Source organism: Symphalangus syndactylus, chromosome X (assembly GCF_028878055.3).
Source record: "Symphalangus syndactylus isolate Jambi chromosome X, NHGRI_mSymSyn1-v2.1_pri, whole genome shotgun sequence".
In the NCBI taxonomy this organism is placed as follows: domain Eukaryota; kingdom Metazoa; phylum Chordata; class Mammalia; order Primates; family Hylobatidae; genus Symphalangus; species Symphalangus syndactylus.
In genome coordinates, this window is record NC_072447.2 from 52,374,848 (window position 1) to 52,400,770 (window position 25,923).

At 39.2% G+C, this 25,923-nt stretch overlaps 1 protein-coding gene and 1 non-coding gene across 2 annotated transcripts in view; both read left to right on the forward strand.

Annotated features, from left to right (window-relative positions):
• The window catches only part of TSPAN7 (tetraspanin 7), a 122,540-nt gene that overhangs the window by 34,654 nt on the left and 61,963 nt on the right, over window positions 1-25,923 (forward strand). The gene's annotated exons all lie outside the window — the stretch shown is intronic.
• On the forward strand, window positions 9,518-9,579 carry LOC129476559 (U7 small nuclear RNA). The gene has a single exon (XR_008654990.1). It is a non-coding gene; the product is annotated as a U7 small nuclear RNA (small nuclear RNA).

The window sequence follows — 25,923 nt, forward strand, 5'->3', positions numbered from 1 at the left end:
AAATGGACAAGTGCTACTTTGCCCACTTGTGTGTCAGTTGCCTGCAAATGAAGCATTCTGTATCTTTCAGATGACTGTTTCTTTACTTCCTTAATGCTGCTAATGGTCAGTTGAGAGAAGAGAAAAATACTCCCAAACCTGAGATCCTATTTGGAAAGCAGTATTGAGATCCTAATTACTTTGTTTTATTTTCCATACAACACTAATAGACTTAGGCAGTAAAATCAATAGCATTGTCAATTCTAGACTGCTTTATATGTGGAACTGTTGATATTCTGAAAGTTTACTTACTTTTTAGTATCTAATATATAACCTTAAACTGAAGTGCTTTTTAAAATCTAAGTAATTATCATCTATTGGACGTAGGTCCATATTGAGGCTGATAAATTTCTTGGGGGAGCTTGTGATCTACACCCTTGCTACCCAAAGTCTGTGCAACATCAGCATCATCTGGGTGCTAGTTAGAAATGCAGAATCCTCAGGTCTCACCTCAGACCTTCTGAACCAGAAGTTACATTATTCACAAGTTCCCAGGGGATTCACGGGCACACTAAAGTTTGAGAAGCAGTACCACAGAAGATGGAACATTTATTTAGGAATCAGGCCAGCTAGAATTCATTCCTGGTCCTTTTCATTCTTTTTTTTCTGAAATAAGAACTTGCTTCTCAATTTTTCAAAGCTTTGGTCTTCTTATATTTAAAACATGATTTAAAACTGAGCTTTTTCCAGGCTCATGGAAGATGAGCAAAGGGGTCATCTTGTTATGAAGTCTGAGAGACACTTTTGAACTCATTCTGGAAAAGAACATAACTAAAAATTTGGCATTGTTACTGACTTTCTCTGTCCACCTACAAAAGTGCTTTTTGAGGCCTCAAGGTAGGACATGATCTCTTGGAAATATAGTCAATTCTTATAATCTGTGGGTTCTATATTTGCAAATTTGCCGACTTGCTAGAATCTATTACTATTTGTAACCCCCAAATCAATACTTCCAGTGCTTTTGCTGTCACTCACAGACATGCACAGAGAAGTGAAAAAATTTGAGTCACCTGACATGCACATTCCCTGTTAAAGTCAAACAAGGCGATACTCTACCTTCTTATTTCAGCTCTCATACTATAAACAAGTATTTTTTTTTTTGTAATCTATTTAGTGCTGTGTTTTTCCTGATTTTTTGTGCTTTATGTTGTTGATTTTGGTGTTTAAGGTGGTCTTTAACTATAGTGCTGAAGGGCTATTCAGTGTTCCTAAGCACAAGAAGCCTGCGATGTGCCTTACAGAGAAAATTTGTGTATTAGATAAGCTTCCTTTGGGTATGAGTTAGAGCAGTGCTGGCTGCGAGTTAATGATAATGAACCAAAAATATATGTTAAATATAGTGTCTTTAAACAAACACACATAAAAAAAGGTTATGTGTTGATTAGGTAACAAAAATGTTGTGACCAGAGGCTTGTAGGAACTTACTCCTGTATTTCCCCTAGGAGCAATGGTTCAGTATTTGTTAATTCAGTCTTTGTGGTGACTTCATAAAACATAAGTGCTGTAAATATTGAGAACGAACTATATGTTTAAAACACAATTAGACTAAGATTTTAACTGGGTATCACATTTTCTCTTCTGTGGATGATAACAAGATTAGCTTGTTATAAGAAATTTTGGGGTTGTGTTCTGTGAGTACAATTTCAAATAATAATAACTGGTAATTTATGAAAACATACTTCAGTATTTGGAAGGTTTCTTGGGATGGAAGCGATATTCCAGAGAGGCTTTTCTCTTCCTATGGGCAACTTTTTACTCTTTTAGGCATGGCACTTGAAACAATTGTACTGCAGTTACTTTTAGACCACCAATGTGTATGTTAAGCTCATTTTTTGTTGAGTCTGTGTCTTCTTTTTGGTCAACTTTGCTGCATAAATATCACAGAAATCTGTGTCCTCCTCTCCTGTATCCATGATCCATGCAGCTGCTTCAGTCCAGGTCCACATCATGTATTGCTTGGATCATAGACTAGTATTCTAACTGTTCTTACCCATAGCCCACTCTCTAGTGCCACCCATTTTGTAGTATAGTAAATCTGATCCTATCCCTCCTCTGTGTGAAATCTCTAAGTGGCTCTCTGGGATAAAGTTGCTTTGGGACAAAGTTCAAGATGCTCTAAGTTTTAACTCTTGATCTTCTTACCACTGTGTTTGGAGACCCCTGATCACTTGATAACTCTCCCACCTCTGTGCCTTTGCATAATGTCCCTCTGTTTAGTATACCCTTTTTTTCTTCTTCTTCTTCTACCAGGAAGTTGATTCCTGGGCTAAGACTCTGCAATTACCTCTTGTATTATTGTAGATTTTTAAAATTATTATTTCCCCCCTCCATTAGGCAGTGAGAACTTTGAGGAAAAGGAGTGGTTTTGTTCAGCTTGGTGTCACTAGTGCCTTATATCTTGTATAGGAGTTTCTGGCCATTAGATCACTGGAAATGTTGAATAAATTAGAATTTGGGGGTGAGTCTAATGTGACTACTGTTATAACAAACTGACTTTGGATCGGCAGCCCTAATCTGCACCAGTTCTAACATCACTAATCTTTAAGAAAACCCGGTATAGAACCCATAATGAGCATTCAATTCTGGAAAATATAAAAAAAGGAAAGTGAACAAATTAGTTATAAAGTACAATAAAAACAGTAGCTACTTGTTATATATGGTCAATTGTTTTAAAACAAATGATGCTTCGTATAACATTTGTTTGCTTAAGAAGTAACAAATGTAAAATAAATTAATGCAATAAAGTATTCATACTCTAAATTTTACTTCCTGCTTTCCCTGATTCATACAATGAGTAGTATACAGCAGTAGAAATGAATGAATTATTGCAATACACAACACTGTAGATGAATCTTATTAAGTTAAAGTAAATCACCCAGGATTGCACGACAGGAATATATCAAAGATCAACACAACACATGGTTCTTGATAGTGGCTATCCTGGGATGAGGGAGGCAGGGGAAGGAAATGGAGGTCACTACATAGGGAGATGTAAGTTATTATCCATGTTCTAGTCTCTGTTGGGTAGTGGGTTCATGTGTGTATGTGCATATTAATAAACACAAGAATGCCATGATGAGTCCTCATGAATCAAGGATTTTGATTAATAGGATTTATGTAATTCTCTTCACCCAAGTTCCACACTTATTTAAAAAAAATCTTATTTGGAAATTTTAGGGGAGCCTCCACTCCTTTATCCTCTCTTGAATGTGAATTAAGCACATACGTAAGAACTGTACATATTTTGTATGGGAAAGAAGGGGAACAAAATGACCAAATATAAAATGTAATATTAATGGTGAATTCAAAGACAATAGGCATTATGAAAATGAGAAAATAATGGGAACATCACACAAATAGCCAGCCTTTTTTGAGTCAATCAGGTACTGGAGATGTGGAGATGAATTGCAATCAGGTTTAATGGAGTCCCCCATTTTGCAGTGCTTGTATTAGCTTGCCCTACATTTTCTTGGCAGCAGGAAGCAAGCAAAGGGCATTATTCAAAGAAAAGCAACTGTGCGACACTTGTGAGAAAAATATGCATCCTGTTTCTTCCATGTTGCATATCATAGAAAGAAAGCTCTGCCTTCCAATTTTGTGAGAAATACCCTTCATTTGAAAATGATTTTGTTTTACATTTCTCCCAATAGCACTCCCATGCTCAATTTCTTGTCAATCCTCTCTTTTCTGCTAGAATCCTTGAAATCTCTTTCTAGTAGCAGTTGGTACAAGACAATGTGCATTTATTTTGGTGGCAGCATTTTCTAGTTTTCCTGCCAGATTGTCTGCCTTCACAATGAAGTAGTTTTAAGGCACTTTAGATTTCAGCTGATTCCCAGTATCAGATGTGAACAGACAAAATTCTATCTGAGAAGAAAATCTCTTTTTAGGCAGAAACTTTAGTTACCCTCTTGGCAGAGTCCAGAGAGAGGAATCAAGGGTTGCATGGATTCTCAAGTCATTTTAAAAACCATATCATGAGTATTTTCCTGTCTCCTTGGTGATATGTGACCGTTTTCCTCCTGGAAGAGCTGTTCCATATATTTTTAGTAACAGCAGGAGAGGATAGACATTTGGGTGAGCTGTGTACCCAGCTGGAAAGCCTAAACATACAAAGGGTCTTAAGTTTCCCTTGATCTTGTTTTTCTCCCCAACCCCCTACATTCTTTTTTTGTAAAGCACAGAAATGGAAGGCCCACTTCTGAAAAGCATCCCACTTCAGGCTTACTGACTGCCATTCACTTCTTTGGCCCTTTGTTCTGTTTCTTCTATCAGCAAGGGAAGCACGTAAGCTCTGCCAGCTGTTTGTCACTTCCAGAGATATTATGCTGTTTCTGTCTCGTCTGTCCAGCCCAGCTAAGAGTGGAATCTTACAATTTGACAACCTATAAATAGGAGGGATGAGAGGGTATAATTTAGCAATGTTTTTTGTTTTCCAAGCCTCATTTCTCTTGCCTACATAGCTAGCAAGTGTCATAGACTTATTGCTTGATTGAATTTGGGTAGTTTCTAACAAAAAGTGGTGTTCTTTTCTTCCAATAAGCAGGAAGGCTGCTTTATATTCTTTCTAATAGCAATGGGCATTACATTAGCACCTCCCTTTCAAAATCACATACCCAGGGCTTTGAATGAACTGTGGCTTTAGAACAAGATTTTTTGAGAAGGTGGGAGTGGTGTTTTCATGAAATAGGTTAATTTGTCTGTTTAAGCCAAACTGTGACCTCATGAACACCATCATCCAGGGAATCAGCCAGCATTATATACACATTAGATTGAATTGTATAAATTTCCCTTCATATAGGGAAGTCCCTTGAGCAGACGTTTGGTCTGCCCTTCCCAAGTCTCTTTTGCAGAAGGTGTCCCCTCATGAATACCTCAGCACAGGGATCAATACTACAAGGTAGAGTATAGAAGACCATGATATTCTGAAACAGGCATGGAAACTGGATGTGAAAATATGCAGTTGTTAATTAGTAAGCAGGGATACTTCCCTTTCTGGAAGTACATATCATATAGGGTATATCATACAGGTAGGATGATATTATTTTGGGACTTAGATAATCACATAAAACTGCTCAAACAAGAGTCAAGGGAGTCATTTCTAAGAAAACAATGGTAGAGACTGTGGTCCCTGCCATGGGGTAAGTACAGTTGTGGGAGAAGCCCCAGAATAGATACTCTACAGATGGATCTTAAAGGCTGTTTTACTAAAAGAATTTCCATTTAAAAACTTGTAAAATTTACATGAAATAAATATAAATGCAATCAGTAATTATGGAAATTGGCATAAACCATCTACCATTTAATTTATCCCCATTGACACAAATATTTATCCTCCATGTTTTTCCTCTAACCTAGCATAAAAATGTTTTATGTTTTTGTGTGTGTTTTGAAAGATATACTGGCCACATAGCACTTCATTGAACTGAATTATAAGATACATCTACTGGTAAGGGAATGATTAGCTATTGTTGTATAAAAATCCATCCCCAAACTTAGCAGCTGAAGACAATAATTTATTTGTTCACAATTAAGCAAGTTGGTAGTATGGGCTAGACTCAACTGGGATGGCCCATCTCTGTTCCACATGGTGTCATCTAGGCCTACTCATGCATTTGGACCTTAGCTGGGGTGGCACACTACATTCTCTCCCATCTTCCTGGAGGCCAGCCTAAGCTTTTCACGTCATAGCAGATGAGTTCTCAGGAATAATGAACAAGCAGTCTTGATGCTTCTGTCTACATAACATTGGCCCATGTCTCACTGGCCAAAGCAAGTCACATCACCAAGCCCAGTGTCATTGTGGGCGGGAAGACTACACAAGGGCTTAGATATGGGGAAGTGTGACTTACTGGGGTTGTTAATGTAGTCATCTCCCACAGTGGACCTTTTAGTTGCTAAATGCTTTTAATATAATGAAAGCAACACTACTAGTTGCTGTGATGAGGTATGAGAGCTGAGCATGAAGGAGAAATCATAGGGCAGTCTGACAAAGGGATTGTTATGATAAGTGTTTTAAGTATAATACCTAATCACTTTTTGTATTCCTGGAAAAAGAATGCATCAAAGGCAATGAATAAATATAAATAGACTAGTCTCCATAAAAATGAACTCTCATATGGCAAACAGCATGAATAAACAAGGAAAACACAAGCTGGGAAAATTATTGATAATAGACAAAGGCATAGTATTCTTAACAATTAACAAGAAAGACAAATATGCCAATAGAAAAATCAACAAAGGTCATGAATTGGATATTTACAAAGAAGAAATATAAATATGCACATGGCTGCCAATAAACATGCAAGAAAACATTCAATTTAACCAGTAGTCAAAGAAAGGCAAACAAAAGTTTCTGACAAATTTCAATTCTTAATATATTTTCTTTGCACTTACGTAATATAAAAGCAGGGTAAGAGAATGGAGAGGTGGGTGGGAGGAGTTGCAATTTTAGAGAAAATGGGCAGGGAAGGTCTCTCAAAGGTGGTAACATTGAAGCAAGGCTTCAGTGCAGTGAGAGCACAGGCCATGTGCTCCAGAAGTGTTCCAGGCTGAGGGAAGAGTAATGACAAGGTCCTTAGGTGGAACTAAGCAGTGAGAAAGCCAGCTAGTATGTGACTGCAACCACTTGAGCTGAGTATTCGGGAATAAGTGGATATTCTGTACTACTGAACTATTCAGACAGACACATTCTGTGTGATAAGCAAAAATGTGGATGTTACAACCCATAGAATGGGAAAAACTTTTGCAAATCATATATCTGAAAAGGGGCTTGTATCAACAATACGTGAAGAATTCTTACAAGTCAATATTAAAAAGGCAAATAATTTAAAAATGGGCAAAGAATCTAAATAGACATTTCTCTAAAGCAAGTATACAAAAGGTCAATAAACACATGAAAAATGCATGATATTAACCATTAGGAAAATGCAAATCAAAACTACAGTGAAATACCACTTAATGCTCACTAGAATGTCTATAATAAAAAAGAAGTGTTGGCAAGGATGTAGAAAAGTTGGAACCCTAATACATCGCTGGTGGGAATGTAAAATGCTGCAGACACTTTGGGAAACAGTCTGACATTTCCTTAAGTGGTTAAACATAGAGTTACCATGTGATCCAGTAATTTCAGTCCTAAGTATATACCCAATAGAGTTGAAAACATATTTCCTTACAAACACTTGTGTATAAATGGGCATTTGGGCACATTATTCATAATAGCTCAAAAGTGGAAACAACCCAAATGTCCATCAACTGATAAATGGATAAATAAAATGTGATATATCCATACAATGGAATATTATTTGGAAGTTAAAAGGGATGAAGTACTGATTCATGCTATATCATGGATGAGCCAGTCACAAAAGATCACATATTATATGATTCCATTTGTATAAAATGATCCAGAATAAGCAAATCTGTAGAGCCAGAAAGTAAATTAGTATTTGCCTAGGACTGGAGGATATGGGGTAATTTGGGAGCAACAGTTAAGGGATGTAGGGTTTCTTTAATGTTACATAAAAATAATGTCTTACAAATTTAATATTTTAAAAGGGATTAGAAATTAGACTAATTCCTTTGAAAAATATTAAATTCTTAAGACATTGATATATTTTATGTAACATTAAGTGGAGACTAGAATTACAAAGAGGCAGGACCTAGCCCAACTTGGGGGGTGAAAGAGTTGGAAAATGTAAAAGATAATAAAGACAAGGCATCAGTTGACTTTGGTCTTGGTACCCAGATGAGCCACAGCTACAGCCTTCTTGAAGGTATTAGGTCAGAGTTTTCTAGGATAGTAGCTGATGTAGTAAGTGTGATCTTTTCGTCTTGGGATCCTGAATCCTAAGTCCATAATATTGGTGATTTACAACCTGGAAGTGATGAATGCAACACCAGACATCCACCCCCAACATTTCTGCATCACCAGAAGCTACTGCTGTGATCCCCATACCTAATGGGGCCCCCTTTGTGAAGTTACACCCAAATTGGAGCTTGAACTTTTTTTCCAGGGGAAGTATTTTTAAATGATTAAATTTTTTATAATGCCAATTTTATTGTAAATCTATTTTGATTGGACATTTAAGACCACTTATAACATTGTTTAGTGAGGAAATGTGTCCAGCTTTCAAACAAAGGATTTAGAAATGATCTTTTGGAAACGTAAATTATTTTGTGAGCTAGAACTCCCTACATTTCAGAGCTCCTCTCTGAGTCTTGGTGTGGATATGGAGAAGGACAGCCTGAGAAAATAAGATAAGGGACTCCAGTTCTTCTTTTACATTAATATATAGTCAAGTTCCTATTCTAGCATTTGCTGCTCTGATTTTCTGGGAACTACTTTAGAAGTCTGCGCTTAGCTTGTTAGATATGATTTGCATGCAGTCAACACCCCAGAACTCGCATGTATGATGAATTTCATTAATCTAGTGATTTGTAAAAAGAGTTTGAATTAAACGCTCCTTCATGCTCCAGAGACTGCATTGGGCTGCTCTGTAATGGTTGCCAGTTTCTCCAAGGGTAGTGATGTAAAAACGAAAAGACAACTAGAAATGAAAGATAATCCAGAGACCTGCGGGTACAGCATTGCAGATCTTGAAACAGAAAAATAGTGTAGCTTTATTTAGATGTCTCACTGCTTTTTTTTCCTCTCTCTCGTTTCGTGAAGACAAATGATACTCTCACTGTGCTTCAGCTTCTTACTCTATAATAGTAGTTTTCACTTAGGTGAGCCTCAAGCACCTGGAGAGCTAGTAAACATGCAGGTACCCGGACCCCACACCCAGAGCTGCTGATTGAGTGGACTTGTGGTGGGACTGGAGAATCTACAATTCTAACAAGCACCCAAGCAGTACTGCTCCTGCTAGACCAGTGAGCACACTTTTCGTAGCATTCATCTATAATATTTAGAAAGCCACTTTCAACTCTAATTTTCTACAATTCTGTGATTTCATATTCTGACATCTGAGGCATCTGTGTGAGACCAAAGGTGAGCACTGACGATTGAACTGCCCAACCATTTTTAGGACTCACCTTCTTCCTGATCCTGCAAAAACCAAAACATGGCTACGTTTAGTGTCTGCAGAAAGACTGGTGTCGGGTCTAGTTTCAGCCTTGAGGAAAAAAAAAGAAAAAAAAGGTGGGAAAGAGAACCAATTCTGAGTTAGAATTAAGATTACCAAATGAGTATTGAATGGCTTCAAAGCTATCTTTCTGTTTCCCGGGCACCCCCAAACCCTAGATTCCCTTGAATCTTTCCTGACTTAGCCTGGTCCCTGGTAGGGAAGGACCCCAGGCTTTAGGAAATATGGGAGAACTGGAGAAATAAAGCAAAGGGGAGGGCGGTGGCAGTGTTGTAAGAAATAAGTCGAAGTAAATTGGGGACACTTAAGCTTTCAGTTCCTTTAAACATCTGTTTCCTTTGGGCAATTCACACTTCCAGAAGAGTTCTTGAGATGCCGTTTAAAGATAAAAAAAGTAATGTTACAGCTCTTTTAGAATTTGTCTAGCAGGCTTTCCGGTTTTTACCAGAAAGCCCCCCCGCCAAAAAATATATATATATTTTTTTTTTAAAGAAAAAAGGTGAGGTAACTGAACTGTTATCATATACCAAAGTTAGGGTCTTGAGAACCTAAGGTTTTAAAACACTTGACTGCTGACTCCAATCCAATATGGGTAGCCCTCACTTCAGAAGACAGTATTTGGTTGTAAAATGTTCAGTTCCACTGCCTTTGTTTTCTGGCCGTTTTTTAGTGGATAAGAACTATGTGGTAACTTTCCTTGGTGCCATTACTGAACTTATTTTAGACAACTCTTGAGAAATATGGGAAAGTTGAAAAGTGGTCTGTTCCCCTTCTTTATTTTATATACATAGTATTATTTAGTATATCTTTATTACATTTTATTTTTAAAATTGTGGCTATTTTATTCATTTTATTGTGCCAGCCATACATAATTGAATAATTAAAAATTACTGCCTGAAAGAAAATTTCCCACAATCCCATTAATCAAAGATAACTTCCTTTAACATTTTGCTGTGCATCATTCCATACATTTTTTTCAGTGATTAATATCCTTATTTTCCACAAAAATGGAGTCCTGCTATCCAAATAACTTAACCACCTTTTCCTGATAACATTATCGCAGATATTTTCCCGTTTCACTCAATATTTTGCTATGCTACAGGACCCCATTGTATGAATATACCACCCTGCAGGTAATCAGTGCTCTTTTTTGCTATTGACCTTTCTTGCACGTGCATTTTTCACATGAGTGTCCATTACTTCCTAAGGATAAATCTCTGTGTTAGAGGATAAACACTGTAAATGCTTTTAATATGCAGTACCAAATTGCCCTGTAGAAATGAGCCTGTTTACACACTCTCTCAGCAGTGTCTGATGAGTAATCTGCATGTTTCAAAATGAGCTTTCATTATTTTTAAGAAGCAATTTTGTGGCATTAGAGAATTTAAGTGTTGGTTTTTGAATGAAAGCATCAGCAAGCTGAATGTATTTGAAGTGGTGTTGGGGAATATTATTTGGAGCTGTCTCTCCTCACACAACCTTCCTGCAGCATTTTTGCACTGCCTTGATAATAAATCAGTTCTATTATTAGTGGAAGACAGAGAGACTCTGAAATGTTTACCATCAGGCTTCCTCTGTGTTTAGGAGCTACGTGTATGAAACTATTTTTCCTCAAATACTATTTTATATTTATCTGTGTAGTTGAAAAGCTTGTGCAGCCAAGTGTCTGTTCTCACATTTCAGGACTGCATTCAGTTTTGATCTCCTGTTTTAAGTATTTTTTGAATCAATAAATTTCTGTGCATGGTGCTTGGCATGCAGCATATATACATATACATATGTATATGTGTATACATATGTGTGTGTGTGTGTGTGTGTGTATATATATATGTATATAATTAAAGTAAGAGAAATCCAAGGACCTCTATCTCCTACAAGGCTACAGAGAACTCTTTAAAAAAAATATTCCTTTATCTTCTAGGTGAGACAGTTACATACTCATTTGAAAATAAAAAAACTTGGAATTCTAAAGCCGTTCTTGCCAATTCCTGCAAATACAGTGCTCAGATTTCACACCAGGTTATTAACAATGACATGGATGTCTGAAATGATGGAGAGAGGGTTGGACCCAGCAATAAAGAAATGTCGCTAGGTTATGTTAAATTTCCCTCTTGGACCTCAAAAATGCCCCTTTGGCCAGAGCTGGATAAAGTTCCATTATAGAAATAAGAGGTAGTACAAAATATCTGATAGATTTTTGTACTAAAAATGTACGATTGGCATTCCAAAGAAAGTTGTATCTGATTCTGTATTATTTGGGGTTCTTGACAGAAACTGGCTTGACAGTTTATCCAACATTACTAAGGCATGTTCTGTGTCATATCCATTGTTTTAAGCATTCTATAAACATCAACTAATTAAATACTCACCATTTTGTGATCTATGGGTACTCATATTAGCCCATTTCACAGATAAGGAAACTGAGGCACAGAGCAGTTATATAAGTTGTCCAAGATCACTCAGCCAGTGAGTGGCAAAGCCAGCAGTCAAACCCAGGTAGCCTAACTCAAGATTCTGTGCTCTTAATTACTTAGCTATGCTGCATGGCATATATAAACATACACACTGTTAAAGCAGTGATGGTTTTTAGGAAATGTTAGCTTATATTTTCGACAGGAGGAAACTGGTCACTATTATTCTCTAATAGACTATAGTTCTTACCTTTGACTGAGCATTAGAATCACCTGGGGAGCTTTCCAAACTCAACCCAGACCACATCCCTGACCTAGTAGATCATTCTTGGAAGGTGAGACCCAAGCACCAGTAGTTTTTAAAGCTCCCCAGGTGATTCCAGTGTGCAGCCACGGTTGAGAAGCTCTAATCTGGGAGAAGAGTCATTATTGACGGCAAATACTTTATCAGAAACATCTGAGGAAAAAGTACTGTGGCCGTGTCTTGATACACTTCACTGACTCTACTCAGAGGTGAGCCTATTCACAATGGAGCAATCTTCTTCAAGTGGAGGCAATTTAAGTCTGAGAAAAATTATTCTTTCTGAAGATGCTGTTTCCAGTGATATTTTAGAAAAGTCAAGGTATAAATCCACTGGTGTTAATGTAATGTAGCCAGCTGTTTCACTTTATTAGTCAGGTGAGTGGAATATAATGCTCATACTCAAATCAGTGCCCAGTTGCTTTCGATTGTCTGCATCTGAATTTTGAGTTGAATTCCAAAAGAGGTAAGAGAAAATCGATGGGTAGGGAAGGCAGGCCGCATCTCAGCCAGATGGCTAAACAGCATGAGACTTGGGCTGCAGCATCTTCAGTCCTCTGTGAATGCTGTAGAATGATTTCTTTCTTTCTTTGACTAGACACGGAAGGAAAATATTCAGCACATGAGAATTTGGAAAGAGTTTTTCTGTTGGAGCAGCTTAGTGAAATCGAATAGCAAGATGCCTTTCAAGAAAAGTGACTTTTAGTCATGGTGGTATGCGCGTAGCATACATAGTGTTTAAGGAAATCGACCAAACATGGGTCAGTAGTTAACAATAAACATTTCTGCTGCTTCATCTGAATCATGCTGGGAAAGTGAACCTGTTGTCTGGGGTATTTATTTTGGAATTGGCAGTTTGTTCAAACAAGACTAAGTCACGTTGGGGAAATGGTGAGAACAATCTCTTTTGGCTAGACACTTCAGTTTCTCTCAGAAGCCTGTCAGCTTGCAGGAATCCCCACTAGTTGAGGAGCATTAGGGCATTTCTCATGGCTGTATATGAAAGCTAATTACAGAGGGTCTTGTTTCTGTTTGTTCCTGCCATAAAGTGTCTTCTAGAATTGCTTTTCTGTGACTGCTGTCTTGGGCCATATTAAAGGATCGTGATGGTTGGAACAGACTCTGTCCACTGCTGTTATGGGGAACAACAGAGACAAATGGTATAGATTCTTGTACTCTTTGTAACATAATCTGTGACCCAAGTCATCTTATAAATTGCAAAATGTATTGTAAATACAAAAGAATGTTTAGTAGATATAGGTACAATATAAAGAATTATTTTAAAATACTAATGGGCCCACACCCCCAGTTTAAGAAATGGGAAAATAGCAGCTCCTTAAATACCTTTTCTCTGTTCCCTTTCCCAGTTGCATAACCTCCAGAGATAACCACTACCCTGACTTGTCACTCATTTTCTTCCTTATCTTTTTAGCATCCAGAGTTATGTATGTATCCCTAAACAATATATTGTATGGTTTTGAAAACCAAGCAGCAAGCACAAACCTAGCTGTGCAAGGAAAGAGAGACATCGGTTTTGTTTGATGAAAGCCCACCAGGTCTCTGGGAGAAATCTGGCTTCTGCTTTCAGAGCTTATTGTGGGGAAGTTGGTGGGTAAGGCCATGAGTGAATCTGAGGAAAAATGGGGCTCCTGATAGGCAGGACATTTGACAACACTTAGTGTGGAACTGGTACTGAGCGCCCAGCAGGAATGTGGTGGGGGCACAGGCTGCTCTGCGTTTCCTACTCTTCAGCTCTTTGATGCCTGCCTCCAGTTCTCAGAAGGCTGCCTTGGAGTGAAATGAGAGTCCTTTGCTGGTTCAGGCAGTGGAGAAGAACAGGAATCTCCTCAGCCCATGCCAGGAAAAGCAAAACAGAAGAAGCCTCATCCAGCTCACCCCATCATTGTTTTCAGGTTTAACGACAGCAGGCGTCTTGTGATGAAAGTTCTCAGTGTGCCCCTCTCTTGAGTCACATTGCACCAATCTGGACTGGTTGTCTTCTTTTAGTACACAGCTGTCATCCGGAGCTTCCCTTGGCCTCTCTCCTGAGTTAGAGCTTCTTTTCTTTTTATATCTTCTGTTTTGCTTGCTGGTTTTAGTGGAGCACTTCCAGTAACTTTGTGAGAAAGGGTACAAGGGAGGTAAGTTTTTCGAGGCCTTGCATACCTGAAAATGTCTATTCTACTATCATACGTGATGGGAGTTTGGGAGTAGAATTCAAAGCTCTGAAGGAAAATTAATACATTGATCTGTTGTCTTCTATTTCTACTATTGCTGTAGAGAAGTATGAAGCCATTCTGATTCCTGACAGGATACTTAGGACCTGATTTCTTTTTCTCTCTGCAAGTTTATAAAGTCTTTTTGTCCCCAAGGATCTGAAATGTCACACTAATGGGCCATGACATGGGTTTGTTTTCATCCACTATGCTGGGCATTCTATGACATACTATGTGCCATTTCATTCTGACACCTCAATTCTTCAGTTTTGGGAAATTATTTTTGAAACATTTATTCTCCATTTTTCTTTTCATTCTGCAACTAACACTCAGGAGCTGGAATCTCCATAACAGTTATCTGATTTTCTGTTTTCTCCTATTTTTCATCTCTTCGTATTTGCTCTAATTTTGGAGTAATATCTTCTAACACTTCTCTTATTTTTGATTTCTCATAATAATTTTCAATTCCAAAAGTGTTTGTTTCGGTTCTTTAGTTTCCTGGGTTAAAAAATCATTTTCTTGTTTTATGGATGTAGTATCTTATGTCTCCAAGGATATCATTGATATATATTTGCTTAATTTTTCTCCTAGGTGTATAGTCTCTGTTCCCAGTGCTCCTTTGCTTGCTTATTTTGATCTGTCTTCCTTGGTAGAGGCTTTTCTCAGATGTCTGATAATCCTTGGTTTCTTGGGAACTAGAAAGCTGCTGTGAAGCTAAGCAGGTTGGTGGAGCTTGTTGAATTTTTTTTCACTATAGAGTGATCTGGGTTGGGCATTTGTCGTGAAATACCTATGACAATATATCTTTAGGTCTTTCACCTTGCGTTATTAGATGCCCTAGAGAAGCCTTCAAGTCTCCTGCGGGAAGGGTAGGTCTAGTGCTTACTCTGGGAGCTTCTTGGGGAAAGAGGACTTGAGGGCAGTCTCTGCGTTCAGGGTTCAGTGTGTATTTGGTCACTTAATGACCCTATTTTCATTAGAATGCTCATGACCTGACTATGCCTCCCAGGATAGGTACCCTATGTTTTACCCTCTTTAGGAAATAATCCTCTGGATATTTTCCTGGCTGGGGAAAGTGCAGTCCCTCTGTGGAATGGAAAGGGGAGCTAGACATAACAGCTTCTCAGATGCCTTCCTTTCCAGCCTCTGCATGTTTGAGACCCCCTTGTCCCCCAGTTTCAGAGGAGCCCTGTGCCCATTTTCAGCTTTGCTCACTGCCTGAGATTTTTTTTGTTTTATTTTTGCTTTTTGTTTGTTTGTTTGTTTGTTTTTTTCATCTTTTTCCTTTGCCTGCTGAGTTGGTTACCACTCATCTGTCTGCTTTGGAGCTTCCAAAATGTTGTTCCTATTGTCCCATCTCCTGTTTTCCTGAGTTTGTCTTTTAAAAAACATTTCCTTTACGTGGTTTTTATGGGGTTTCAAGAGAGTGAAATTAGATGTATGTATTTCCATTCGACTGAACCTGAAGGGTAGAACTGTTGTTTCTTTTTTACATTATTGAATCCAGTACATTTTTGACTATTCAAAGCCCAAGGCTTCTGACCATTTATGGAACACCTTTGGGCCAGGTACTGTTGTTGATTTCTTTTCACGTGTAGAGATGCAAGTAGGAATGGATATTATCCTTAGTTTACAAAAGACAAATTGAAACTCAGATTAAGCAGTGCATCCAAGGTCACTGCTAAAAAGTGGCAGCGCTGGGATCTGAATGCAGTCCAAGATTTGGGTTTTGAAACCCTGTGAAGGTTTTTACCAAGTTCAGTTCTTCCCGTACACCAGGGGCCGAGTTGAAATAATGCCTGTGAATCCTATTAAGATCTCTATGAGTTAACTGGACTTTGAAGAGAAAACTATTCTGACATGTTTTGAGTTGTGTAACCTTGATTGGGCTTTTACAAAGTGAATGGGGCACCCACAAAGCGTGAGAAGCACCTGCTTTCCCCAGCTGCCGGGACTCTCGCCTCCCTGCTAGCTTGGTGTGTGGCTGAAGGTCATTCATGGGCACTGTTGTGCTGTCTATCTGGAGAACAAAGCTTGCAGGGTTTTCTGGCCCACCCAGTAGAATGTGTGTCTTATGGGTGATATTGTGCAGTAATGAAGGACTTATTTTCTATATGGCCACAAGGCTAGGTAACTCATTACCCATTCAGTGTCATGAGCACCAGCATCACATTTCCCTATTGAGAGTTTTGCTTTTTTTGCAACAGTATGAAGTCACTGATTTGCAAAATGAATACAGCCATAAATGGGAGCTGTAGAGGCTTTACAGATTTATTCTTTTTTTTTTTTTTTGTAAACCTTTGTCAAACCAAATTGTTCAGACCAAATTATGTATCAAAAACTGTTTGTTTTCAGCACTAAAGAGCTGCCTATAGCCTTAAGTATGGACTAGGTGGATTTGAATATTAGAGTATTAGAAATATTGCTAAACAGTGAAATCCTTTTTCCCCTCGAGTGTTGAGGGGTGTTATCATTCTTATAACAGGTTTCAGCTTCAGTGAGCTTTCTAAGCATGGCTGCTTAGTTAAGTACAAGACTCTGTTTATATTCTTTTCCATAACTATAGCTAGCCCTTTTCCTATAAGAATGTAATATAAAATACTGACATATAGCTGAAAATAAACTTTTTTTTCCCAATGCAAAGTAATATCAACCTGCCTCTGCCTATGAAACCTTGAAATGAGCCGGGGTTCCATTTTCATACAGTGTCTCAAGCCAAATTATTTTTAGTTTCTTTAGAGAGAACCCTTTTCATTTAAAGGGATTGAAAGAGCACTGGACCAATTTCAGCTGCTTTAAAATGCACATTCGGGGTCTTTTAATGTCCTCTCCAGGTTTTTTTTTTTTTTTTTTTTTTTTAAGAACATTACAAGGACACTCTGTAAACTGCATTACTATATTGGTTTTCAAATTTAACTAGACCTTTTACCTAGAGAAGAAAATGATGGGTAACATATCCCATGAGTATTTTATTTGAGAGAAATAAAATGCTTAAAGTATTAAAATATTTTATTTTTAACACTTTTTCATCATGGGGATATCATCTCTTCCATTCTTGCCTAAAGAGAAATATTTAGGTGTCTCATTGTAGAAAAATCTGCTATTCCAAAGCCAGATTTCGAATCCCATGAGAAATGTAGAAGACCTCGTGAAGGCAGACCTGTGATTTTGGGGTCACCATCACTCTAGACAACCTCGCACAAGGGAGAATGACTGGAAAGAAAACCGGACTTCAGAGTCAGATCTAGGTTTCAATCCTGTCTCTACCTTGCATTCTTGGAAAAGTCATTTGACTTCTCTGGGCCTGTTTCTGCATCATTAAATGGGGATAATTTGCAGCTTGAGTAGCTATTGTAAGGTTTAGAGAGAATGTACATCAGAGGCCTACTGCGGCAACTGGTGTGTAATTGCAGGTTCTGATCATAGTCATAGCCCTAACTGACAGCACTTAGTACTTGTTAGCTTCTGTTCTGAGAGTTTTATGTGTGTTAACTCATCGAAGCCTCACAACAACTCTCTAAGGTAGGTACTATATTAATATCTCCACTTTACAGATGAGAAAGCTGAGGCACAGAGAGTCTGCCCAGGGTTATACAGCTAGTAAGTGGTGGAGCTGGGCTTTAAACCCACAAAGACTGGCTCCAGAGCCTCTCTCTCAACGGCTATACCTTAAGCACTACACAGGGGTGGCTGATAATGATGTTCTGAATCGTGGTCATCTGCGGGGCAGAGTTCCTGCCTCATTCATCTATGGCAGGGGTGTCCAAGGGCAAGAATATGGTCATGGATTCTTAGTTTCTGTTTTGGTTGGCCAGCAAAGCCCCTTCCTCATCCCTCTTTTCCGCTTATTACTAAAGACAGAAACTTAAAAACCATGGCTTCATGCTGCCAAAAGCCTAAAAACAAAACAGAACAACAACAAAATAAGGTGGGTTGGACAAGCTTGATCTATGGAGTACCCGTTGCCTGCTATAGGTGGTGGTAGATTCTCCATAAGTGCTTGCTGAATGAATGTATGAAGCACTTTCCATAGCTTACTGAGGTGGGCTACTCTTGCTACACAAAATGTATTTTCCCTCAGAGCCACTCTATGCAATTTCCCTGAGCCCCTATGAACCTCCTCTCACCTTTGAGTGCTGGTACCATACTCAGTGTCAGTATTTCCACTGAGCTTTCCATGGCATGGGCAGCCTGTCCACAATCACCTTGCAGTGACTCTAAAGGATTTCCTTGATAAATATTGACTTTGAAAGCTATTCCACTAAAGCAGGGGTTGGCAGAATTTTTCTTTAAAGGACCAGATAGTATTTTAGGTTTTGCAGGGCACAGGGTCTCTGTCACAACTACTCCACTGCGGCTCAAAAGCAGCTACAGTGTCCGTGGCTGTGTTCCAAGAAAACTTTATCTACAAAGAGCCTGGCTGGTTGCATTCGGCCCGAGAGTGCTGGTTTTCCCACTTTCTCATGCTGAAGAATCATCTTTTTCAAGTAGAGATTCCTGGGCCTACCTCTGTTAAAAGATAATATTCAGAAAAGGCAAAATCATTACTTTCATACAGATAAGGATGAACATGTTTTAAAGATTTCATTTTACCCACATGAGGGAACCTGGCAGAAGTTATAAGCAGTTCAAAGGGAAAAAGTCAAAAAGCACAAATTTATATCGAGTAAAGGAATAGAATTGCAAATGGAAGCAAAACTGATTTTGTCCCCTAAAGGGGGAGGGAAGTCAGGCAAAACCAGACAATGATAGAGTTTTTAATATCTTCCAGTTGCCTACAACTTATGAAGTTGCAAAATAGCTCAAACTCAGTGAGAGCTTAGAACCTGCTAACCTAGAGGGATGTGCTCTATAGACAATACAGTTTTGCATTTTATGCACGCTGGAGAGACTGGTTCGGTAGTCTCATGTTGTACTCAGAAATCATTTTGAACAGGCTCCCAAAGCATTGGTCAAGCAGGAAGACTTCATGCCATACTTTCAGCAACACTGGTTCATTATTTGTATGCTGTTCTCTTTATTTAGAATACTCCTTCTGCTCTGCGAGCCTCTCTTCTGATTTAGGGAAATCAGCCCTCATCTTGTGAGGCTTACCCATCCATTTGATCAGATGGGTGATAGTTTTCTTTGTTGTGGGGATTGGAAGGGACAGGGAAAGATTGACTACTTGGAAAAACAGCCTCATCTTACATTTTTACTATTTGTTTGTTCACGTCGGAGAGAAGGACAAAATGATGGAGACTTAAGCGATACGATGATTTAAAAATATTTTGGGTGGATTAAGGAAGGTGTTTGTAATGGAGGAAGAATGAACCTTGGAAGTTGTTGGTGCAGCGAACCTCAGGAAGGTGGAGGAAGGAAGATGGAGAGAATCAGGCCATCACTGGGAAGGACCGTAGGGTGGTACAGACTAGGAGAACAGGAAGCATGAATTCTAACTAATCAGGACTACAGAGACTTCAATAAACATGTTAGGGAAGTCAGAACTCGTTAAGTTCACAGTCCATTATACATTTACTTTCTTACTGATCTTTAACTGTCAGCCACTATTCATCTCCATCAAATGCTGTTCCTCTCTGGATAGAACAGCAGACCTGGCTTGTGCATTTCCGGAGGATGGGGAAGTTCAGAAAGCCCCCAGACTGTCAGCCAGCTGACTTCCTTTTTATTGGGCTTTTTCTCTGTGTGAATAAGCAAAGGAATCACAGACGGACAGATGGTTGGGTGGGTGTTCTTGATAGCATGTATTTGGAAGTTACTGTCAAGTCAGGGTGCATGAGGCATAATTCCCCCTCTGATTTGCTTTCCAGTGGGAACTTTTGTGTATGAGAGAGAGTGGGAGAGTAAGGAGGGTTCATTTCCCCACAAATCTTTTACTCAAACTGTCTGGCTTCTCAGACTATACCTCTAGTCACTGAGCTACCTTGAGAGTGGTACCATTTCATACTAGCTAGGAGAGTCTTCATGTTAATTCCTTTGCTCAGTGAGTTCAGCAGTTTACAGGGCAGACATTTTCCTTCATTTGATTCTCTGTGAGATGCTGTGTTAGATCTAGGGGCTTCATTGGACAATGGGCACAGATCCTGGCTGTATGGGATTGGGAGTTGGTCTCTCTGTGGATGGTGGTAGGTGGGGAGGCATCTGGGTGGCACAGACTGTGGAATAAAGTAGTTGTGTTATAGTGGAAACTGGGTGGCTTTTCTTCTTGGCGGTGAAACTGTGTCTTTGAAGACATTGCACTTTGGCACCTGTGCCTTGCTAAGGATTTCATCCCTATCTTGTCTTTGTCCTGAGATTATATCTCAGGACCTGCCAATTTTGCTGGAAATGTCAAGTTACTATGCACTGAAAAATCTCAGACAGCCAAGAAATGTACTATTTTTGCTAGCATCAAGAGCCTAAGTGATAAGAGTGTGCAGGTGGTGGCCACTGCTGTGCCTGGGATATCTCAGGCCTCCTGCTTGACTGGGAGGCAGCAGCCATGCCAGCTGTTTGGGCCCCACTCACACCAGGGCCCCCATAACATCGGAGTCTGCCCTACTATGGAATTTGGGATGCTGCCTTTGTTGCATTCTCTCTGCTTTGAGTACTTGGTGCTTCCTAAAAGAGCACAGCAAGTGTTCTTTGTAGGTGATATTGTTCATGCCCTCACCTTGTTTAGACTCCAAATGGTACCTGAAATGGCGTAGGTTATCAGTGTTTATTAGCTAAGGCATGGCTCAGCCTTGAGTCCCTCTCAAGAGCTACAGGAAAGGGCTTTGCGTTGTTTCTAAATGATCCTTTGCTGCTTATTTTAATCACAGAAGCCTTAAGGGGGCTGATAGTTGTATGAAGGGTAGGAGCTTGTTTAGCAGGCAGGACATATTGTCATTTTAGATTCATAACCCTTCATTCCTGAATTGGATTGAAAATCTGAGCAGCTCTGTGACATCTACAGTATTAACATTCTTGGTTTTGTGTTCATGGGTTGCCAACACAGAGCATACTCCGACAAAACTGTAAAATTGTATATAACTTAAGAATGAATTTTTTATGATTGGAGGCTCTCCTGTATTGTACAAGTCATCTTATTTTAGGGTTGCAGATAGTAATAAATACAGAAGTTTTATAAACTTACATTTGGAAGTTAAATAAAGAAAAATCACTAAGGAAGTGTATGCTCCAAACCAAAAATGAAGCTACTCAGATTTTCCTAATTTAAACATAATGTATTTTCCCATTCTTTTCCCTAAGACAATGGTATCTATTCCCTGTGCTAGAGAAAGTAGCGTGATGTAGTTATTGTTATTTAGACCCATTTGGAAGTTCCTGAGGGACATGGCGAGGGTGGATGTACTTGTCTGCCTGTGTAGCAGTGTGGAAGCCATGTTTTAGGAAAGAAGTGGTGGGACATGGAGACAAAGCAGGTAGGAGAGTTGTGAATGGGGTAGGGTGACTTCTGCAAGTACACAGTACTGACGTTCTCCTTGCCTTTCAGTTGCAACTCTAACTCATCAGTGATGATAGGCTGTCAGGAAAATCTTCTTCGTGGATGTTATAAACCCTAACTACCACCCTGTAAAGAATTCCCCTCCTCATGGGAGCAGATGGGATGGCCATACCTAACAACTTGTCTCTTACTGTTGAGCAAAGCCCTGTCTTGGTCTTTAAATCATTTCCTGCGAGATAGGCTCTGAACATGTGGCATTTGAAAATCCCTTTCTTAGGGCCCTTGGTTTAGAAATTGCTTGCCTTTTCTGTTTGAGACTGGGAGCCAGGTTTATCTTAATTCATTCTGTGTCACGAATGAAACAGAGGACTTGTTACTGCAGACCTACAATTTTTTCTGGAGAAAAGGTATGAAAGGGATCAGAATCTCCCCTCCTCAACTCCAGCAGTGGCCTGATCTGGCCCCTAGAGACCTGACTACAAGGTGTGGACAGTTCCTCTGTTGTCTACTGTCCACCTTCAAGGGATCAAACCCAGTTCTGAAACCCACAATCTGTCAGAGCAGAGAAGAAACCCACCATCAGGCAAAAGGACTAGGCATAGGGCAGGTGGAATCTAAGAATATCTTGGCACTACATTGGGTGAGGAATATAGAGTGTGGGGAGACTTCTGATTGGTCTCTGCCCCTTGGCACGCTGAAATTCCTGACTCACGGAGTGCAGGACATGTGTTTTTCCTCACTCTGTTCCCAACATTTAGCACAATGCCTGGCACATAGTAGAAGCCCAGTAAATATGTACTTAAAGCCCGTTAGAATTAGCAATGCTTTCCCTTCTGAATAGATTGGGACAGCCTATGGATCTTGAAAGGTATAAGCAACCAAGTGTGTTAGACTCTGTAGCTATTAATTACCAAACAAAATTATAGTCTTGTACTCTAAGAAGCAGCCATGTCTTGAGTGAGAAGGCTTAAGATATAAGGACTAGATATCAGCAAGGATACCATAGGTTTGGAAAGACATTTTAATTTACCCTTAGAATATACAACTTTACTGATTTTTAAGGATGATCAGCCCATCATATAGCATTTTATTTTTTACTTTTAAAGACAATCCTGTTTCTTTTACCTTCACTTGACACAGGGGTTTGAGAAGTCCTGGGCAGGTATACCTGGTTATTTTGTCATTGGTAGTCTTTTTAACTTTTAGAAAATAATCCTAGTAAACTAAACATGAGCCTCTGAATAACATGTTGTCTGCCTTTGTAGCTATATGAGAACAGTGGTAGACCACAGCTTTTGATGGGGACTTTTGAATAAAATAACTAAACCCAACAACACAGCAAAAGCTCATCTGGGAAAAGGACAAAGAGTAAACTAGTAAAATGTAAGGGGTGGAAGATCAGAGGAATTCTCATCAAAATATTGCAAATTATCCCCTGAACACAAACTGGTAATGGTGGTTTGCTTAAGGGAAGGAAATTTGGAGATTAGGGGTTCTGGGTGAAAGGCAGATTCTTTTTTTACCATATATTCCTTTGTATCTTTTAAATTTTGTATTACATTCATTTGTGATCTTTCAGAAATAAATAAATAAAAATGCAGTAGCTTCCTGATCAGAAAGAGGGAATAATTGCTGTCACTTGCATTTCAGAAACATAGCATCCAAACCGATGTGATTGTGGTGACCTGTCCCACTTAGTTTTGCTGATGTACTATAATTACTTTCTCTAGTGAGGCTGACTTCAGAAACAGATGCAGATGTAGAGTTTTAATCCAGGGTATGCTGTATATAAGTAACTTTTGCATTTACAGTCTACCATTTGGCTTTTTATGGCTAATAATCCACAAAGATCTAAACTAATTTATAAAGGCAAAAACTACTGATTTAATGTAGTACTCTGCTTCTGTATCCCTGAAGTGAGTCAGAAAAATTTCAAGTTGCCACGCCTTGGCCAGACCCCACAGTATATTGGTTATTGGTCCTGAAGTTAGTTCGTTAAAATAACTTGAAATGTTTCATGCTTAGTTCTAGGATCTATGCTTTCTTTGATTTGACTGGGACTGAAAGGCTCAGAATAACTGAATATCCTTGGCTCTAAATAAGAAGCTGTAACTTTGGGCCAGGTGCAGTGGCTCATGCCTTGGGAGGCCAAGGCAGAAAGGTAGCTTGAAGTCAGGAATTTGAGACAGTCTGGGCAACATAGCAAGACCCCCATCTCTATAAAAGCTTTTTAAAAGTAGCAGGGCATGGTGGCATGTGCCTGCAATCTCAGCTACTTGGATGGGTGAGTTGGGAGCATCGCTTGAGCCCAGGAGTTCTGAGCTGCAGTGAGCTGTGATTGCATCACTGCACTCAAGGTTGGGCCCCAGAGCGAGACCCAGTCTTTAAAGAAAAGAAAAGAAGCTGTAATTTTAGTTAGGATTCTGACTGGTATGCAATATCTTGCATTAGATCAGAATTGGGTCCTACTTGAGAAGGTGGAGAGATTGAGTGCCATGTTGGCAGTTTACCTTCAGTAGAATGTAAAGTAAGCCCATGGTGAGGCAAAGAAAAGCAGTCCTAGTTCTCATGCCTGTCTTTAATCTTGGTTTCTATAACTTGTTTAGTCCAGACTTGGTTCTTTCCCCTCTTTTTCTGATGTTGATCAAGCACTAGTGTGATCTGCAAAATGATATGCAAATATTAGTTGTGTGTATATTTCTCTTTGGGATAGCCTTGCCTACTGAAGAGAATAAGAAGCTGGGTTTCTCCTCATTTACATAACAAGTAATATGGTATGGAAGATGGAACCGAAGATTTGAGGTCAGAAGACCTAAGTTCTATGACTTTTCTACAACCTAGATGGTAGGTCTTAAATCTTGATTGATTTGTAGTTTGTTGTTTTATCTGTACAGTTGAAGCTAACCCTTCTCACCTCGTAGGGAAGTTGTGGAGATCCGAGGAGAGCCCATGTGAGGCAGCACTTTGTAAACCCTGAAGTGTGATCATTGTCAGTTTTATTTACTCCTATTTGTGAGCATTACTAGCAGACCCTTCGGTTTCTGAGAAATTTGGCTTTCTTTTTGAATGATGAGGCAAGCACTGAAGCTAATGCCATGTGGTAAGATCAAAGACCTTCCTGGAACTCAGCTTCCATTCCTCCCCATAATCATGAAGAGGATTCAACTTCAATCACTGAGAAGTTGAAAGCTCACTGTGCATTCTGGGAGTTTCTCTTCACCTGGCTTCCAAAGCACCACCTTCTCTTGGCTATCCTTCTATCTCACTGGTTGCTCTTTCTCAGCCTCCTTTACAAGTTCTTATTCTCTCCCCAGTCCCTTAATGCAGGGTGGGTTCCAGGTCTCAGTCTGTGGCTCTTTCCTCTATACTCGTTTGGTGACCTCATGCCATCTCATGACTTTATACATTATCAGGTTGGTGCAAAAGTGAGTGAGGTTTTTTTTGCCATTAAAGTAATGGCAAGAACTTCACTCACTTTTGCACCAACCTAATAGCTCAATCCTGAAAACTCGCAGACTTTCTCCTGAAATCTGGACTCATATTCCATAGCATCTCTATATTGATATCCCAAACTCAATGTGTCCCCAAACTGAACAGATTTTTCTTCCCTCAAAACAAAACATAAACCAGTTTTGCCCACAGCTGCACCCTTCCTTAAATCCCCACTTCTTTATTTCCTAAATTATGCTCTAGATACTTCTCCATGGACCCCACCCCCCACCCCCCAGTGCCTTTGGTAGAGTCACAAGGAGGAGAAATAAGTGTATCTCAGTGTTAGAACTGAAACACAACCCACATTGTCATCCACTGTGCTTATTTTAAGGATGAGGAAACAGACCCAAGGTCACACTTGGGATGCATGGATTCTTATTCTCTTGGCAAACAACTCTGAGCGCTTTTGAGTGTTTTTTTGTTTTGTTTTCATTTGTTTCAGATCCATTCAGTGTAGTCATTTATAAAGATGGATAGCCTAGGCTGGCTCCAGGCAAGAGGCACAACCAAATAATATATGAGACATAATTTGACTTTCAGCATTTCTGTTATATACCTAGTAAGCTACGGCCCCCCCGACCAGCCATCAAAATGTTGTTATTTAAAGCTTCACATTGTAATGCTGTATTATGCCTACCAGCTGGAGGAAATATTGCTGCCAGATTGGTTCTGACCACACACATCTCTTGAGACCCTGAAAACCAGGTTCACGATGAAAAGTACTATGCAAGGACAATTATTGTATTTATTTTTAGGTTGTTAAATTATTTATGTTAACAGTCGAGAGACTTCTCTGTTTTTTGACTAATGAATGTTGACTTCTCTAAGTAAGGTTAGTAGTGCTCAGTAACCTTACAGGTCACTGAAGAAATAGGTTTCAGTTATTAATGTTCTCTAAGCTAAGAAACATTGCCTAGAAATAGTAACTAGAGCCTGAAGATTTAAGTCAAGA